Source organism: Dreissena polymorpha, chromosome 14 (genome assembly GCF_020536995.1).
Source record: "Dreissena polymorpha isolate Duluth1 chromosome 14, UMN_Dpol_1.0, whole genome shotgun sequence".
Classification (NCBI taxonomy): domain Eukaryota; kingdom Metazoa; phylum Mollusca; class Bivalvia; order Myida; family Dreissenidae; genus Dreissena; species Dreissena polymorpha.
Window position 1 is genome coordinate 24,808,689 of NC_068368.1, and position 17,925 is coordinate 24,826,613.

Here is a 17,925-nt window from a genome sequence, read left to right on the forward strand (position 1 = left end):
CTTTGTTTTTGGAGAAATACAACGTTCAAGATATGAGTTTCATCCAGAACTTCCGAAAAATGGGTGTTGTTCTATGTACAGTATCGAAATGTATGTGAGGCATGTTAAGGCTTTTCTTGGATTGAGAGTTCAAAGAAACGATGAAATCTGTCAAAACATGGATAATTTGACAAGCAAGTACCACGAAAATCGTTTTGTTTTTTTTGTGATAGACAAAACCGTGTATTGTTGAAATGTCAACACATCTCAAATACATGTAAAACCAAAGCATGTTGACTACATGATAAATCATATTGTGTAGTTGTTTGTACCCAAAGTGAAACACTCTAGCAAATGTGTACTTCAATTCAGATTATTGTGAAAACTTCTGGTTTATACAAAGTCAGTCAGTTTAGAACTTGATTTGTGTTGTTTTGTTTTTTATCTGCATCAGACTTTTTTGACTAGGTTATTTGTACAATCAAACTCTGCCATACTAAGTTGATTTCTAAAATGATATGACACTCAGTTATTATTTGTAACTGTGGTGCGGCTAACACCGTGATTTCATCTCATGGCATAAGTTGAACAATTTCTAACCAGAATTTACATTTCAATGTGACATTTTATATATGTATTAATGAAAACATGCACTGATATATCAGAATATTCTAGGCTTACTTTTCATTTTTAGACATAGAATGCACAATTGCCATGTTAAAGTCTTATTCGCAAGCACATTTTATGTCCTAAACTCCAAAAAATCTATATACACAACAAAATGCAAAATTCTGCTTTTGCCAACATGTGAATGTTTGGTCACAACAATCTTTCTTTCAAGTCAACACAAATGTGTGTATCAACAAGCAAACCCATTTGTAAGTTGTCCCGAGTCAGTTTTATTATCATTGCCTATAGTGTATGTATTTGCAAATTTTCAAGCAAGCACGCATAACAATTTAGATGAAAGTGATGAAAAAAAGTATATGAATGCTATTTTAGAAAAAATATGGTTTTTTGTCAGCACATTCATGTCTGTCCACAAAACTCATTGTGTGTGTTTGTTGTGCAGTGATTCGTCATTCACAAAGCGCATCTAACATGTCTGCTTGAGCTAGCAAGCACAACCACAAGCCATGTTTTGGTTCAATTTTGGTTTATTCCTGCATAGGATAAGAATATGAGAATTTTTATACATGGCTCTCATAAGATTTGATGATGCAAATGCTTAGAAAAAAAGTATATAAATGCTTTTTAGAAAAATATGGTTTTTTGGCAGCACATTCATGTCGGTTCCACAAAACTCATTGTGTGTTTTTGTTGTGGCATGATTCAGTCATTCACAAAGCGCATCTAACGTGTCTGCTTGAGCTAGCAAGCACACCCAAAGCCATGTTTGGTTCAGATTTGGTTATGATGCAGCTGGATAAGAAATGAGAATTTTTATACATGCTCTCATAAGATTTCTGATGCAAAGCTTAGAAAAAAAGTATATAAAGCTTTTAGAAAAATATGGTTTTTTGTCAGCACATTCATGTCTGTCCCACAAACTCATTGTTGTGTTTGTTTGTGGCAGCAGTGATTCAGTCATCACAAGCGCATCTAACATTTCTGCTTGAGCTAGCAAGCACAACCACAAGCCATGTTTTGGTTCAGATTTGTTTTCTTCAGGAATATGGATAAGAAATGAGAATTTTTATACATGGCTCTCATAACGGTCTGATGCAAAAGAGATTGCCATTCCGAACGCATATTTCGTGTGTGTGAGCTAGCAAGTCCACCGCGAGTCATTTTGGGTTCAGATTGGTTTTATTTGTATCTATAGATAAGAACATGAGAATTTTTATGCATGGCTCTCAATAACTAGTCCTTATGCAAAAAGAGATGCCATTCCAACCCATATTTTCAAGTGTGTGTGAGCTAGCAAGCACAACCACAAGTCAATTTTTTGGTTCTGATCACAGGATTAATGGTTATAGAAAGCATTAACTAGTACAACATGTTTTCAAAATGTATGTTTCCACATTGCAGATATTTGTGAAAGTTGATACACAAATCATACTTTACAGTTTGATGATCACTTGAAATTTTGCATTTTGGTCGTGCACATACATATTTGATCACAATAATCATTCTCTACCCAAGCTAATTTGTATGCAATGCAAATTGAAGCAACCAAAATGTATTAACACTGTGTTGGCTGGATAGTAAAACTGTTTTCCCTATTGCCAGAACTATGTTAGCTATACGTATGATACAGATATTTGAGGATTGCAAATCAAAACTGGCATATCATGTTTGCCTGAACGTATGTGAACAAATGTCATATACATGGTCAAACGGGGTATTTTAGTTGAAGAGAATATCTGATCACAATCATAATTGCTAGGTTTTGACTGCTATGCATAGTGACTATCCAGCATTGATCAGTTCAAACGCCAGAGTAGTAGAATGTATAACGCTTTCTCCAGTCCTGTGCTGGTTGAAAAGATCCAGGTTCAAGTCCTGGCTTTGGCATGAACATGTGAAATGGCTGCATTAGTCAATATCTTAATTTCTGATTTATCACTATCAAAGAAACAGGATTAACGGTTATAGAGAGCATTAACTAGAACAACATGTTTTAAAAATGTATGTTTCCACATTGCAGTTTTTTTGTGAAAGTTGATATGTGTGTCTGACGTGTGTGAAATGGCAGTTTTCGGTATTTTCATATGGCAAAGCATTTGACAGTTCGTTCTTGGTGCAAATTCATAACGTCATTTCAATATTTATTTAAGTTCATCCTACCAACTTAAGCGGCGTTAACATATCGATGATAGAAAATTGTGTTTATTTGTAAGTGGGTTTAAATGCAATATTTCTATAACCCGTTGTCCGAACTCAATAAAATTTTCACAAGATTAACCGAAATTTCGATGCGCTCATACTGATACTATTTGTTCATACAAAATCGAATGCGCAAGTTATGATATTTTGATCTTACTGCAGTTGAAATAAGAACAGAGCTGTAGTCGCTTTAATAGTGCGGAATCATATCGAGCAAATTTCGTCAAACGAACGTCATGTAAACAATTGTTATGGGTCAAAATATTGAACAATAACGTGTGTTCATCTGAGTTTTCATTCCGCTATTTTTTTTAAGGCCAATATGAGCCTGAAGTCGTGTAAGCATAAAACATTCATTTCAAGCATGTAAAACAAAACACAGATTAGATGTTTAATATGATTTATTCATACTATGTATCAACCAATAATGCCATAGCGTGAGCCAACTTGATATGTGGCGTTTTCATCGTACTGATGTTTGCATTTCAAACAAATAAGTCGCCCAGAATTTTTGTTGTAGACGTATTCCAAATACTTCATTATGCAATTTATGCAGCAGAATCCGTGCCCGCACGTTTTGCTTATAATTGTTGGTGGATTGTCTTCATTTTTGCATATTCTGCAGGAGTCAACATCGCCACTGTTTTGTAGTTCACTTGAGATGCTTTCTATGGCTTGCGAAATATTTGAAGATGCCTTTGACAGAAAAGAGCAAACCGTTGGCTCATCGCTTTCTTTGGATTGCACATAGTGTAAGGATTTTTCAATGAACGCTATCCTTGTACGAGCATCAGCGTGCAACGATTTTATTTTTTGTTGTTTCTTGAGATACTGCTCTACAAAGTCAGTCTGCTTATTTTCACTTGAGATTGCATTTTGTTTTGCATTTCGCGAGCCCTTAGGTTTTTTGACAGTGTGTCCCTCGGAATCACCAATAGCTTTGCGTTTGTTCGAATTCTTAGTACTACTCGAACCTGATGAGTCGTTGGAATTTTGCTGTACAAGCTGAGCAATAAAATCGGCAGCTTCTTTTTCTTCATTTTTTTGCAAATGATACTGTTTATCAGCTTTCTCGTCTCTCATTTTTAGAAGGGAGTGCACGTTTTGACAAGTTTGGTTGAGCTCACTTGGGGTGAGATATAACGGATGACTTTCATCATCTAAACATAAACCAACACCAGCAAGTTGTTTTGACACCATTTCGCTTCGTTACTCAAATGAGAATGATTGCGTTTGTCAAAAGACTGGATTTATATAGTACAAGTTTGTGTTATAATATTTTTTTGATTTCGCTGCACATTTCGAAACATGTTGATACTACTAGATGTTATATTACACAATGACTCATATTAAGCATTCGATCCATTGCAATTCAATACGACATTGTTCGTAAGCTCAACGTTATTTTACTCTACAATCAAACTATATCTAACCTGCTCAATTAACGACCAACACATGATATGCATTTCAACATTTTATTTCACAACAAACAAACAAGCATATAAATAAATCCAAAACATCTAATCAGTCAAAAGCATTCGCACCCAGCCAGTAACGTCAGCTCGACACATAGCGCAGTCTCCATCAAACATCATCAGGCAGCAGTTTTCACAAAAAGTGTGCCCACACCTTGTCAAGGTACTGTTTTTTTCCTCATCGTAGCATATGGTACACGTTTTCAATGCTCGAATAGCCTCTTCTTTTTCTTCTTGAAGTTTTGTTCTAAGCGAATTCAAAGCCTGCTCTTTCTCAAATTGGAGCTGCGATATTATCCTATCGGTTTCGAGTTCATGTTGCTCTTTTAGCGCGCGTTCGCGTTTAGACCACTCATCCTCGAAGAAACGCTCTTGATCATCAACCAAATGTTCGCTCGCTTCTCGCTGATAAGATGAAGCCTTTTGAATACACGATACCATTTTCTTGCAGACATCGCGACCTTCTTTAGACATAGCGAAGTCGCTGCTGTTAACGAACGCTGTAACCTGACTTCCAAGTCTGTTCAGTTGATAGCCGAACGACTTTAGATCAATTGACGCCGATTGTTCTGGTCGAGTGTATGGCTTTGTAGCATGTCGCTTGCCCTTGCCAGTCGTTTCGCTACTACCACTAGCAGCGTCTGTGTCCTCGAACTTTGGCAGTCGGTTTGCGTATTTCGGCATGATTTCGAGTCAATGTTCTCTCTTGGAGTCTCAAATCAAGAATGATGACAATAGCTGTCCGTGTCGCTTTATATACCCAACGGGCTGGTGCGTTTTCAGTATATAGACAAAGCATAGCGCTTACATACCAAAGTCCTTGATAAAGATGAATAGCAAATTTCTTACGCGTGGTAAGTGTAGACATTCATATCTGAGAAAAGCGATGAACAAAGTGGCATGTCTGAGAGATTTTGATCAAACGTACGTTAGCGAGTTAGGTCTTTACCTAAGAAAGACATTTCCCACATTACGCGACGACTGTAAATTGTACATTAAGCACGAAGTAACTATTCAAAATAGACGACCCGATTTCGTTATTCATGTACCAAATGTTGCGCTCATACTGTTAGAATACAAAACGTCGAATGTTACAACAAAAGTACGCAGAGAATATCTAACTCAAGTACTCGATACGTATCACAAGTTTCGACAAAGCTTATGCGTTAGTGAAAATTCCAGCCATATACGTTTACTTAGCATTTTGCTCATTCGCAATTCTTCATCTCGACAAAATAAAATTGTGTGTGTGAAAAATGAGTTAATACCTAACAGCTGTTATTTGATATGAACTTGTATGAATATTTTTGCGAAATGTACTATGATCAATTTTTAAACGCAACAGTGCAGTGGAGTATTTTTCAAATCACAATATCTCGCTAGTACAACTTTTTTTCCAATCCAATACTTCATCAAATATCTACCAGCATCGCACGAGAAATTACACCCAGTACAGCGAGGTCATAAAGTGCAGATAATATCGAACGTCATTTCAAATTAAAGTACACGGATAGATGAGTATTTGCGAGAAAGTTTAATTGTACATTTCTCAACAACCTATGCAGATATTGGGATCAAATTTTGACTATGATATTCAACTAAGAAAGCTCCACAATGATTGTTCCATACGTTGTATTCTTTTGTTAATGCTTCTTGGACAAAAGTGCAAGTTTATGGTCGAAAATACCGTTTGTATGAAGAAAACTTTTTTGCCTTTTCGTTTTGCTAAACGAAATATGTACAGTTGAATAAGGAATTGTTTTCTGAAGAATTTGGTGTATACCACTTTGCATGTATGTGAATCATTTCGATTAAATACGTAGGAAGTTAAACGCAACATTGATATTTTTCTTGACATCGGCATCGAGTCAAAATTCATGACGTGCAGTAGATCTACGTAATTTCGCTTCATGTAAACAACCTTGGTGCAATATCGTACAACGAGGTTTAAGTGCATTTTCTTTGAAACCACTCAAAATATCAATATGAAATTTTCAGTACAGTACACAGATGGCTATATGCTACAATTACGTACTGATTAGTTTGCCCTGAAATATATGCTTCTATGTAAAATATCTGTCCGAAATCTTTTGTATGAAGAAAACTTTTTTGCTTTTTCGTTTTGCTTAACGAAATATGTACAGTTAAATTGGGAATTGTTTTCTGAAGAATTTGGTGTATAACACTTTGTATGTATGTGAAACATTTCGATTTAGCACGTAGAAAGTTAAACGCAACATTGATCGTTTTGTTTAAATCGGCATCGCGCAAAAATTCATTACATGTAGTACGTCATTTCGCTTCATGTAAACAACCTTGGGTAAATATCGTACACCGAGGTTTAAGTCAAATTTCTTCGGAACTGTTCAAGTCATCACTATCAAATTTAAAGTACAATGCCCAGCTTATTGTTAGCTACAACTTTTCTATTGTAATTTTTGTTCCAACATACATGCTTATGAGATAAAAATCACGTTGAAAACGTTCGCAACAAGAAAACTTTTTCATCCTATCGCTTTTTGAAACAAAACTGATATCATCTTATAGAAAATTTCATTCCGAATATTTTGATATGACATGCGTGTATGTTTATTGTATCGCTTGATCAAGACTAGCCGAAAACCATTTTGCCTATAATCACGAATTCACTTTTTAAAGCACGAAACATGTACTGTAGATCGAACGTCATTTCTATCCATGTAAACAACCTTGGCTTGGGTGCAATATCTTACAATGAGGTTTAAGTCAATTTTCTTTGAAACCACTCATAATATCCAGATGAAATGTTCACCACAATATTCTATCATATGATAGCTACAATTTTTGTCTCGCCTATATTGTTCTCACACGACTCATTGTGTCAGATATTCAATTTTGCAAAATTCGCTAAGAAGAAAACTTTTTCGTGTTAAGAGCATTTATCTTCATTTTGGTATGATTTTGTAGGAAATTCAATTCCACGCATTTTGATGTATTACACTTAAACGTCTGTCTAAACACACAAACAATACAGTGCAATAACGATTTCGTACTAAACGCATTTCTGTCTTTAACTTTAGATTTTTACAACGTCGTCTTTTATCCATGTAAACAAACGAAACAAGATGTTAAGTTACATCGGTTTAACTCAATTTGCTCGATAGCGTCTCTTGATATTTAGATGATTTTTTCACCACAGTATTGCATCATATGATAGCTACAATTTTTGTTTCGCCTATATTGTTCTCACACGACTCATTGTGTCAGATATACTACTTTGCAAAACTCGCTAACAAGAAAACTTTTTCGTGTTAAGAGCATTTATCGTTATTTTGGTATTAGCTTGTAGGACATTCGATTCCACGCATTTTGATGTATTACACTTTACTGTAATTCTAAACACAACAAAAATACAGTGCGATAACGATTTCGTACTAAACGCATTTCTGTCTTTAACTACATTTTGACTCAACGTCGAAAACTCTCTGCGAATAGAACAGTGATTTCGTACAAAGTTTAACTTCGCGTTTCTTCCCAACCACTTGAGATAAAACCATGCTATTTGTATCATCTTGTTCAGTGAGATATTAGCTATAAATTATACGCTGATAAATTTCCCCTAGCATTTATGCGTGTGTGTTAAAATCGCAGATGTTTGATTTGAAAACGAGTCGGTGAATAGAAAACTTTTTTGTACTCATTGATATTGGGGTGATTTGAACATCTGCTTGTACAGAATTTAATTCTGCTCAGTTTGATACCACATACTCGATAGTGTGTTGAAAATTGGCTTCAATATTGACCGAAAACCATTTTGCTTAAAACACGCCTTTGATAAATTCTTCATATTATAACATACAACGTCATCTCATTGAATCTGTTAAAGTGTAGATCTACAGCGAAATGCACTATACGAAAAAGTTGAGGTCGTGTTTTCTCTTCAAATAGTTGACCGATCTACCAAAAATTTTCGCATTAATATGAAACGTGTTAATAGCAACAAGTTTTGTGGGGATCATTTTTTGCTAACATATTCGCATTAAGTAGAAATTCTTAGTTTTTCGCATGAAAATCACTTCGCTGACAAGGAAAAAAATTCCCATTCAATACAAGTACATAACAATTGATACCATTCGATAGGGAATTCTGTTCTGCGCATTTTGATATATGATATTCCACAATAAGTCTGATCACAAGGAAACTACTTCGACAAAACGCATTTGCACTTATCGTCATTTTGAACTTTTCAGTAGAGTTAAACCGAACGTCGTTAGATAGCGAATAGTTGATAAAACTGTGTTTGTATCGAAGCGGTTTATGTTAACTGTCACATTAACGCGTGAACGCATTTCGATGAAATTTTCACAATCATAACCAGCAAATAAACAGGAACAATAAGAGTTTAAATATTTTGCAAGTAGATAAGTGGATATATGTCAAAATTTCTGTTTATTGGTAAAACTTGGGTTGATATGAAGAAAAGATTTTCATTTCGCAATATGATACAGTAATATTTGCATCATGCGATGGGGAATTTATTTCTGTGCATTTTGGTGTAACATACTTGATGTTTTTGTAAAACGCTGCAGTTATACGGGCAGAAAACCATATCACAACAAACACACATTTCATGAATCGTAATTTTGACCCTTCGTTGTCAGTGCAAATCGACGACGTCATTTCAATAAAACTCATCTTTCAACTTAAAGGGGTGTTTACATATCGACGATAGAAAATTGTGTTTCTTTGACAGTGGTTTAAGTGCAATATCTATAGAACCAGTTGTCCAAATTCCATAAAATTTTCACCAGATGAACCGAAATTTCGATGCGCTCATACTGGTACTATTTGTGTATACAAAATCGAACGCGCGAGTTATGAAATTTTGATTTTAACGCAAATTTTCTCGATATTTCAAATTTTCAAGAACAATTGTACACATAACCATACTATTTGTATATCATTGTGTAGGCGCCAGTGTGCTGAACATTTTGATATATGTGGTTTGATATTTATTTTCTATATCTTCGTTGTACTAGTACAAATCACAAAACACAGTTGAAAAAATCACAGCGCGATAGTTGCTCTTTAATAAAGTTAGTGCGAAATCATATCGAGCTGCTTTCGTCAGTCGAACGTCATGAAAACATTTGAGTTCTCGGAATTGAAAATAAATATTGAATTGTTCAGGCTATGTAGAAAACTAAATGGGTATACGGGAATATTTTGTGCTGATGTTAAATGTTCAGTAATAAATATTTTGATGGATTACTCACATATTTGATATGATCTAGGATTATTTCAGAATGATAGGTTAGTAAATCTATGTTTGACTAGATTTTTTTATATACTCGCCTTTTGTCGTTTTAACATTGACTCTAAAAATCTGCGTTGAGTACGCCTCATAACAAAATTTGAGACCTAAAGACCATGGATTTGCTTTAACTCGAAGGAAATACTGGATGGATTGTACGGACTCATGCTTATCAATTTGTATGCCCATTCAAGCTGTGAGTGTGAATATTTCGGCTTGTATGGTCATGAAAAAATATCATCACAAAGTCAATATTTGTAGGATTTTTGCATGGTAAGTATGATTTTTAGATTTGTCATCAAATACACATTCGATCGTAACTCAAATCATGAAGAATAAACATTTTCCATGTGCTTTTCTGTCATTCTTCGTTTGGTCGTTGAAGGGTTCGGACGTGTTTTTCGAAGCTCTCGACGTCGTGACCTAATTATAATTTGAACTGCGCGGGTAAAGAACGCTCATTTGCGGCTTGGACATTGACCAATACGGACGTGTTTTTAAAGCGCTCTGAAAAAAGTTTTGACTTTTAAATTTTTTTTACTACGACAGAATCTTAGTTGACTGATGGTCTTTGACAAAGACAGACTTGTTTTTGTGAGCTCTGAACAAAATTTGACTTTGAAATATTTTTACGATTAAAAAGTTTCAGTTGACTTTTGAACGTTGACGAAGACGGACGTACTTTCGTGAGCTCTGACTATTGATGAAAAGTTTTCGCGTTATAGAATAGCGACTTGGTACTCAGGTTGTTGAATGACTGGATGACTGAAGTGTTAGGTTATTGTTATGAGATAACAACTTGACTTTGACTTGAGTTGTGAAATGAAATCATACTCTTATGCGATGTTAACTTTTGAACGTTTAGTATTGACTGACAACGAAATTTTGTGAGCGTTATATATGAAATGTTTGACTTACATTAATTTTTTTGAACGACTTGACTTCACTTTAAGTTTTGACATCGGACTGATCGGACGTGTTTTTTTAAGCTCTGACTGTTGTGAATAATTAAATTTATGTTGTGGTGTCAAGCGATTGACTGTCAGTTGAGGTTCAGATGTCGAGCTGTGCGGACGTGTTCATCGAGCTGCTGTCTACAAAAAACGTGAGTACAAATTTTTTTCGTTTTACTGTTTACAAGTTGCGTGATGATGTATGATGGTTGTAATGTGTTGGGTAGAAATTACTCAGTGCTGATACAGTGTCGATATGTTGTGATGAGCGATAATAGTGGATGATGGTGGAACAGAATATTCATTGAGCTATTTTGAGGAAGCGAACATATGATGGAAAAATGTTGCAAAAATATTAAATGCATGTGCTTATATGTACTAAATATGATATTGCTTTACTTGTATTTGCATGCTGTTAACATTTCTATTTTATTCCAGTGGGCTGTGGTGAGTATTGCAGATTTAACTTGTATGTGTGGTTTTTAGTTAACGATGCTTAATGAAAACTGTTATTGTACACTTAGTATGGAATGATGTGAATGATGATATGATGGGTAGAATTAATCAGTGCTTGTGTCTAGAAATGCTGAATGTTTATTGAAAAGGCTAAATGCTAGCCAGTACTAAGAGTTGAGCTACCGTGGGAATGTGAAACGAACTGATGGTGTAATATGATGGTGTATTGACATACTTTTCTTATATGTACTAAATATGATATTGCTTTACTTGTATTTGCATGCTGTTAACATTTCTATTTTGTTCCAGTGTGCTGTGGTGAGTACTGTAGATATTACTTGATTTTTAGTGTCTATGAATGCTGATGTATGATAGCTATAGCATGAGCTCAATGCTAACCAGTATTATGAGTTGATGTATTGTGGTGATGCTAATCGAACTGATGATGTAACATGATGGTGAACACTTACTGAATGCATAAAATTTATTGAATTGCATTTGTTGATATGCACTATAATATGATAAATGTATTGCTTTACATGTATATTTCATGATGTTTAATTTCAGTGGGCTGTGGTGAGTACTGTAGATTGTATTGCCTATGTATAGAATTCAATAAAAGATTATGACTGAAAACTGCTTTTGATTCTTTTTGAACAGTTTTAGGGACTATAAGTCTATAACAAAAATATGTCGGTTGGCGTTCATACAGCAATGTTTTGAGTAGTACAGAAATGTTTCTACGTTTGTGGTCGCCAGTTGTCTGTGATGTGTAAAGTGAAAAATACACGGAGCTTTGAATACAACAAACAGTTACTGTTTTAACACAGATTGTGTGCTATGCATTTTTCGATGTAGATCTTTTTCAGATTTGACATGAAATGTAGACCTGACATTTGAACAGAGCTGGGAAACGAAAAGGTAAGTTTGTTAAATTTCACAATGAACACTTGTGTTTTGACAAAAGAAGAGATAAAGTGAGTTTTGTCATCATCATGGTTTCTTTCAGAGTATAACTCGTGAACAGATGAAAACCTATTTTTTGCTAGATTTTCATGTACTCTTTTTTTGGATGATAAGTATGTCAGTAACTCAAAATCATACGGCTAGTACAGTATGGAACATGAATGCTTTGTTCAGATTTTCAGATGTGTGCTGGCAGTTCAAGTCTGGCAGCTGAAGTGAACAGTCGTGTTTTCTGGAGCTCCAACAATATGCTAGAAGGTAAGTAACTATGTTTGTTTTGCATTGCATGTTTTTATATGTTTCAGACTTTCAAGCAGAGATGTCATGCTGACTGGAGTTGAGCACAGGGCAGTGACAAAGTGAAAGGTAAGTACTTTTGACTGAATGTTTGTTCTATGCATGTTTTGTTTTAATACATTTCAGGAGTGCTTATCCAGTGATGATATGACAGTTGGAGTGAACAGTGGAGCCAAGCAGTCTTGTTTTTAGAGCTACTCAACAAGCCTTGAAGGTAAGTTTAGAATTTCTCAATGTTAGTGAATTGAAGTACTGTCACTTGCTTTTGGACAGTCGAACAGAACAGACGTGGTTGCGAGAGCTCTCATATCTGTTGTGTTAAACTGTTTTTATGATATGTTATGTTTGTTTGTTTGTTTGTGATGTACTATTTTTCAGATGCTGATGGCAGTGATGGGTTTTCAAGCTGACCTGAACAGAAAAGCACTCATATGGTAAGTACAAAATAGTTGTTATATGGGATGTTTTGTGCATGCTTTTATGTTTCAGGTGTACTTGCTGACAGCGACGAAGACGAATCAAGAAGAGGAACATTGTTGAGAAAGTGATTGGGACTTGCAAACAGGGTAAGTGTAACACTTGTGTTTGTTTAATTTGTAACATGCGTGCTTTGCTCTGTTTCAGATTTCACATGCAGAAATTAAACAGGATTTCAACTGCTGAGACACAATTCATCAAAAGTAAGGTAAGTTTTAATTCATTGATTTGAGTTGTACAATGTGTTCTTTACTTTATTTCAGATTCGAGTCACTGGTTTACACATGGAAGAAGATTTCCACGTCTGTTACTCAACTCTACAGAAGCAAGGTAAGTCGATCAAATTTTTGTTTTCATTGACTGCTGTAATGTGATGTTATGCTATTTTTTATGTGTGCTATGCAGAGATGGAGAATTCAATTTTAAGAAAGATCAACTGCTGCAGATTAGCTCTGCTCTGTGTTGATTTTTGTTCAAAAACGTTTAAAATGTATGTGTGTTTTCAGATGTTTTGTTTCAGTTGATGTCCAGATGGCAAGCAGTACAGACGTGTTTCTTGGAGCTGCCAAACAGTGAGTACAAACGTTTTATATTTTTCAGTTGTTTACTCATAGAAGTCTGTGAAAGATGATAACAAGGGTTGAATCTATCAGCACTTGTGTCTAAAAATGCTGATGTGTGACGGTTTACTGAAAAGGGTAAATGCTAGCCAGTACTTACACTTGAGCAACCGTGGGATGTCGAACTAACTGATGATGTACTATGATGGTGAACACTTACTATGTGTATCAAAATGCTTTTGTTGATATTTACTATAGATGATTTGATATTGGTTAACATTTGTTTGCATGCTGTTAACATTTCTATTTCATTTCAGGGAGCTGTGGTGAGTATTGTAGTATACATTTGTTTCAATAAACCATGATTAATGAAAACTGATTTCGATTCTTTTTTACAGTTTTAGGGATTATCACTCTATAACAACTCTGTCGGTTGGTGTTCGTGAATGTGAGCTTAATGTTTGAGTAGTACAAAAATGTCTTTACTTTTGTGATCGCCAGTTGTCTGTGATTTAAAGTGAAAAATACACAGAGCTATGAAGCATACACTTGTTTCAATATTTTATCAATGATTCATCAATGATAGTGTGCTATGCATGTTTTGATTTAGTTCGTTTCAGGTATGACATGACATGAAGAGTTGACAGTCGAACAGAGCTGAGCAACGCAGAAAGGTAAGTGTGTTTCATTTTAGTATGAACACTTGTATTTTGTTTTTATATGGTATGTTTTGTGCATGCTATGTTTCAGGTGTACTTGTAGTCAGCGACGAAGACGATTCAAGAAGAGGAACATTGCTGAGAAAGTGAATGGGACATGCAAACAGGGTAAGTGTTACAATTGTTGGTTTGATTTTTACCATGCATACTTTGCTTTACTCTGTTTCAGATTTCACATGCAGAAATGGTCTCATAGCAGTGCCAACAGTGAATAAGGATTTCATCTGCTGTGAAACAACTCAACAGAAAGTAGGTAAGCATTGAATGAATGCACTTGAGCTGTACAATTTGATGTGATGCTTTTCTCTGTTTCAGATTCAAGTTCCTGGTGTAGACAGAGAAATGTGTTTGAAGAAGGAATTCTACTACTGTGATTCAACTCTACAGAAGCAAGGTAAGTAGAAACAAAATTTTGGTTTAATTTAACTCATGTGTTTTGCACTGCATGCTATTTTTCAGGTCTCTCATGCAGTGAGGGAAAAGAAGAAGATTTCAAGAAAAAATCACTGCTGCAACTCAGGCCGATAACAAGGTAAGCGTTTACTATATTGTATACAAAATGTTTTTCTGTTTTACTCTGTTTCAGGTTTCAATTGCAGAGATGTTGCAGAGATGATTTGACAGCTTGTGGCAGAAAAGAAATTCAGCATCTGTTTCTCGACTCTAGCCACGAGGTAAGTCAAAACAAATATACTGGTTTGTATGTAATGTTGTTATGCCCTTCTATGTTTCAGACTTACATTGCTGTGACTGTTCCACAGTGGGTCAAAAAAGAGACGAATACAGGTTTCAAGAAGAAAATTGGCTGTTAAAAACCTGCACAAAATATGAGGTAAGTAAACTACTCTTTTGGTTTGTTTTGTGCTTTGTTATGCTTAACTATTTTTCAGATTGGAATGGTGGGTCGTTACAGAGCAGACTTTTGGACTACTGAGAAGTTGAGAAACAGAGAATGATTCAAGATCAGCTAGGTAAGTCTTGATTATTATGCATTGCTAAATGTTTTTTTCATTCCAGTATGGCTGTGGTAAGTACACAAACTTTCTATAATTTAATATTGAACTGTTTTTATGACCTGTATTCTGCATTGTAAAATGTCTGTTTTTCATTTCAGTATCCTGTGGTAAGTACACTAACTTTGTATAATTTCATATTGAAATGTTTTGATGACTTGTATCCTGCTATGCAATGCTTAATATATTTTTCATTTCAGTGTGGCTGTGGTAAGTACAATTGCCTTCTTTAATTTTCATATTGAACTGTTTTGATGATTTGTATACTGCTATGCAATGCTTATTGTTTTTTACATTTCAGTGTGGCTGTGGTAAGTACAATTGCCTTTCATATTGAACTGTTTTGATGACCTGTATTTTGCATTGTAAAATGTGTTTCTTTTTCATTTCAGTATGGCTGTGGTAAGTACACAAACTTTCTTTAATTTTCATATTGAACTGTTTTGATGACTTGTATTCTGCTATACAAAATGTGCTTTTTTCAATTTCAGGTCAGCAATGGTAAGTATAGTGTGTTTTTTTATGTATAATTTTGTATACATATTGTTTTTTTTCATCATAGCATGTATTTTATATTTATGCTTTGTGTAAGTAAAATGTTCATAAATCATTCTTATCTTCAAACTAAAAATGTATTGTGCTATGCAAAATGTCTGTATGATTTCAGTTGCCAGAGGTGAGTACCATTACAGTTGAAAAGTTAGTTTTGTTTAGTTAAAGTTTTGGTTCACAGTTCTGTTTGTTATTTGGCAAAATTTACATGTATGCATTGAGTCTTGATTTCAGCTCGATTGTGGACTGAAGAAGATTGCCCGCAGAGGGATTGGATACAAAATACAAAGTAAGTACTGAGTTTCTTACTAAAAGTTTTGAGTTGTATTCATTGTATGTTAATATGCTATGATTGCTATGAACATGACTTTTGTATTTCAGCGAAGACAACATAGGTAAGTAAAATTGTTATCTGTTTCATGTTTACTGTTACAGTTCAATATTGTGTTTATAAATTGTAAGTTGTACAAACACATTCAAAAGTTTCTAATCATGCTTTCGATTTCATTTCAGCTTTACTGCTAGACGAGTGTTCTCTACTACTTGACGAGTCAGCTTTACTACCAGGCGAGCAGTGACAACAAGGCGCCTTTGTGGAAACAACACAACAAAAAAGTGAGTATTAGTTGAAATTGTTTTACTGTATGTTATACTTAAATGCAAAATTGTGCACATAAATTGTAAGTTGTACAATTACAATGAAAGTTTCTGATCATGCTTTCTATTTCATTTCAGCTGTACTGCTAGACGAGCAGTGACAGAAAGGCGCCTGAACATGCAACACAAAACAAAAAAGTAAGTATCAGTTAAACAGTTGGTAGAGTTGTGTGTTTTTCTTTAGCAGTTTGTGTTTACTATTTTATTTGATACATGGTATATTACACATGCATGTTTTTATCATTTCAGGCTGTTTACTTTCATCGTTTACTGTTTAACACAATTTGCTTTTCTATTTTCAGTGCCAATATACAAACCTTGATGTGAACACCGAGTAGTCAATGCATACGTGTGGCGTACAGCTGCGACAAAACCGTGGGTCCATCGCACCGATAACTCGAACATTGGACCGCGTATGGACATCAGTGCAACTTTGTGAATCCATGTAACTTTGTGAATCCATGTAACATTGCGAATATGTGTCGATCGAAAAATGTGTACATTCTGCACTGAAACGAACTCGGTGTTGCAAGTGGCAAGTGTTGACAGTGTGTATGTTTATGTTTATGTTTTTACATGAAAACTAAAGGAGATTGTTCTCCTACCTTTTTTTTCCTTGTTTTATTGCGCTGGCCAGCAATATTGATGTATGTGTTTGTGTTTAAACTATGCAATACCAAAATCAAACAAAAATAAACATTAACAGTCATTAACTGTGTTTGGGCGGCCGAGGGGTTTAAGACTCCACAAGTGTGAAGCGCACTGATAGCACTTGGGGGTGAACACCTCGGTATTTCGGTGCTAAAATGTTTTCACGGTGCTTATCTTGACGCACTGTTAAGACTACCAACCAGTTAATGATTGCTTCATCTTTAAACAAAAAGTAAGTCTCTACTTTGGCACAAGAGACTCCAAGTACCAAATACCAACAATTAAAAAGCAGACGTTTTTCAAAACTATGATCGCTGAGATTGATAGTCAGATGGAGTCCTGCCCAGTTAGCTGTGTAGCGGTCTAGGGCGGGGTTGCAAGTCAATACGAAATGAGGCGCTATAAAGCAACTCGTCCCCGTTATGACCGTCAATACTTTCGACACTATCTGGGAATCCTTTCAACACCACATTGTTGCGCTGTTGGAAGGGTGGTAGGCACGCATGGTGACATGCCTGTGCTTTGCTATGCGACACCATGGTATTTTCGTACGGTGACACGAAATATCTTAATCTGGCTCTCTCAGAAACGCAGGCACGCGTTGACCGAACCTGACCGATGACCGAGCAATAACATTTCTATTAAGTGCTTCAATGCACAAAGTCTGCTAGGGCTGGGGTGGGAAGGCGACTTCTCTTGTACTCAGACAAGAGGAACGGTCACAAGTCCGTGAAAACGCCGAGTGACACCACTAGCTTTCAATCGTACAAAGCAAAAAACTTTCAAACTTTAGTTTGAGGTGAAATGATAAAAAAACTATATAAACAACTAACCGTTATAAGATATTTGCCATATGGACACAAACTATGCTACTCAATGTTGCGTTGAACATTAATTGCGCCTTACGAACTACTCGTGTTGAAACTAACATTGAGTGACTCGTAAACTTAAAGCAGTTACTCGCTTTTGACTGCATACACATTTTGTACAACGGCTCGTTATTGGTATGACTTGTCTTTCAATGAGACACATTAACACAAACGTTCAA

At 35.3% G+C, this 17,925-nt stretch overlaps 1 protein-coding gene and 1 long non-coding RNA gene across 73 annotated transcripts in view; one reads left to right on the forward strand and one right to left on the reverse strand.

Annotated features, from left to right (window-relative positions):
- LOC127858832 (transforming acidic coiled-coil-containing protein 3-like) overlaps nt 1-17,925 on the reverse strand; it is a 164,936-nt gene that overhangs the window by 31,614 nt on the left and 115,397 nt on the right. The window lies entirely within an intron of this gene.
- LOC127858838 (uncharacterized) lies at nt 9,943-16,944 on the forward strand. 43 transcript variants are annotated; one of them, XR_008039118.1, is made up of 6 exons: nt 10,689-13,055; nt 13,232-13,297; nt 13,896-13,959; nt 14,174-16,184; nt 16,305-16,364; nt 16,529-16,944. It is a non-coding gene; the product is annotated as an uncharacterized LOC127858838 (long non-coding RNA). The 43 variants fall into 43 exon arrangements; XR_008039119.1 differs by having other exon boundaries at nt 13,246-14,112; nt 14,320-14,398; nt 14,591-16,184; XR_008039121.1 differs by having other exon boundaries at nt 13,246-14,112; nt 14,320-14,398; nt 14,739-16,184.